At 44.3% G+C, this 1,473-nt stretch overlaps 1 pseudogene; it reads left to right on the forward strand.

The window, feature by feature from the left end:
• Positions 1–283: 283 nt before the first annotated feature.
• Positions 284–1,467, forward strand: LOC119347415 (annotated as a pseudogene).
• Positions 1,468–1,473: the final 6 nt, after the last annotated feature.

Genomic DNA, 1,473 nt, shown 5'->3' on the forward strand with positions numbered 1-1,473 from the left:
TGAATGGTGTCTCAGTTTGCACCTCATCTAGCTCACCACCTAAAAATGCCACTGATTGGTTAGTACTCCCCTTCTTGGTGGGCTAAACATATTCGTCTGTTCGATTTGGAGCAGTAGGCGCTCTCCATTGACCACTTGGGCCACACGCCTAAGCTGTTGATTGCGTTATTTTATTCGTCTTCTCTATATATTTATTGGATTGCCTGTTACATCTGCGCTTTAAATACTCAGAATGCTACTGTCACATTTCTTTATGTTGACTGGCTAGATTTTTTTGCAGGCGATGTGCATTACGCTCTTCAAGGGACCATGCCGATGTAAAGCAGCAGCGGCCTTTGGTACGCCGCGCCGCCCAACCTTTTGTCTCCTTTACCTGGTTTGTCGGTATCACCATGGCCGGGATCTGCTCTTCCTTTCCTGTAAGCACACACCTCCCCCTTCCATGCATGCCACTGTTTCAGACTGAGTTTTGTTCATTTGTTTAGAGCATTCTCTTGGGTTTGGTCACTCTATGACGCCATCGGTATCAAATTCTTGCAATCTAGTTCTGCCTCTTTGAGTGACAATGTGTATGATGGATGGTCACGTATTACTGTACTAGCTAGGTAGTAAGCTTGTTTTGCTACTGATTGAATGCTATCTCAGTTTGTACCTCATGTAGCTCGCCGCCTAAAATTGCCTGGTGATAGACACTGTTTGGTTAGTTCTCTCGTTCTTGGTGGGTTAAATGTTATTATTTATTTGATTTTGGGGCAGCAGGCGCTCTCCACCGACGCCTGAGCAGTTGATTCCCTCATTTTATGCATCTTCTCCATATATCCAGTTGATTGCCTGCTACATATCCCAGTAAATACTCTTCTTGTCATGATGTTCTTTGCAGTCCTTGGCTTCCTTTCTCCATCCAACACAACATGGATGGGCTGATGATATCTATGCTCTTGCTTTGGGTTTTCATGGGCTTGCTTGTTGGCTGCTCTTCTTCACGTCTCTACAAGTTGTTCAAAGAACATTGCCTTGAGGATATCATTCACCTTTCATGGCAGTGTGTTCGCCATTTTCTTCTTGAATATTCTTGTCTGGGGCACAAGTCCTCTGGTGTAGTTCCATTCACCACAATGTTTGCCCTTGTCCTCTGGTTTGGTCTCTGGGCACCTTTACTGTTTGTTGGGAGTCTCCTTGGTTTCAAGAAACCTGTCACTGAAGATCATGTGAAAACAAACCTGAGCAAGCCTGGTACATGAACTTAATCTTTTCGATTCAAATTTGAGGGACCCTTCCATTTGGAGCTGTGTTCATTGAGCTCTTATTTATCATGGCATCCATCTGGCTGCATCAATTTTACTACTCCCTCTGTCCCATAATCTAAGACATTTTTGACACTAGACCTGTGCCAAAAAAACGTCCTACATTATGGGACGGAGGGAGTACACTTTTGGGTTTCTCTTCCTCGTCTTACTGATTCTGACCGTGACA

The sequence above is a fragment of the Triticum dicoccoides genome, unplaced genomic scaffold (genome assembly GCF_002162155.2).
Source record: "Triticum dicoccoides isolate Atlit2015 ecotype Zavitan unplaced genomic scaffold, WEW_v2.0 scaffold66951, whole genome shotgun sequence".
Lineage (NCBI taxonomy): Eukaryota > Viridiplantae > Streptophyta > Magnoliopsida > Poales > Poaceae > Triticum > Triticum dicoccoides.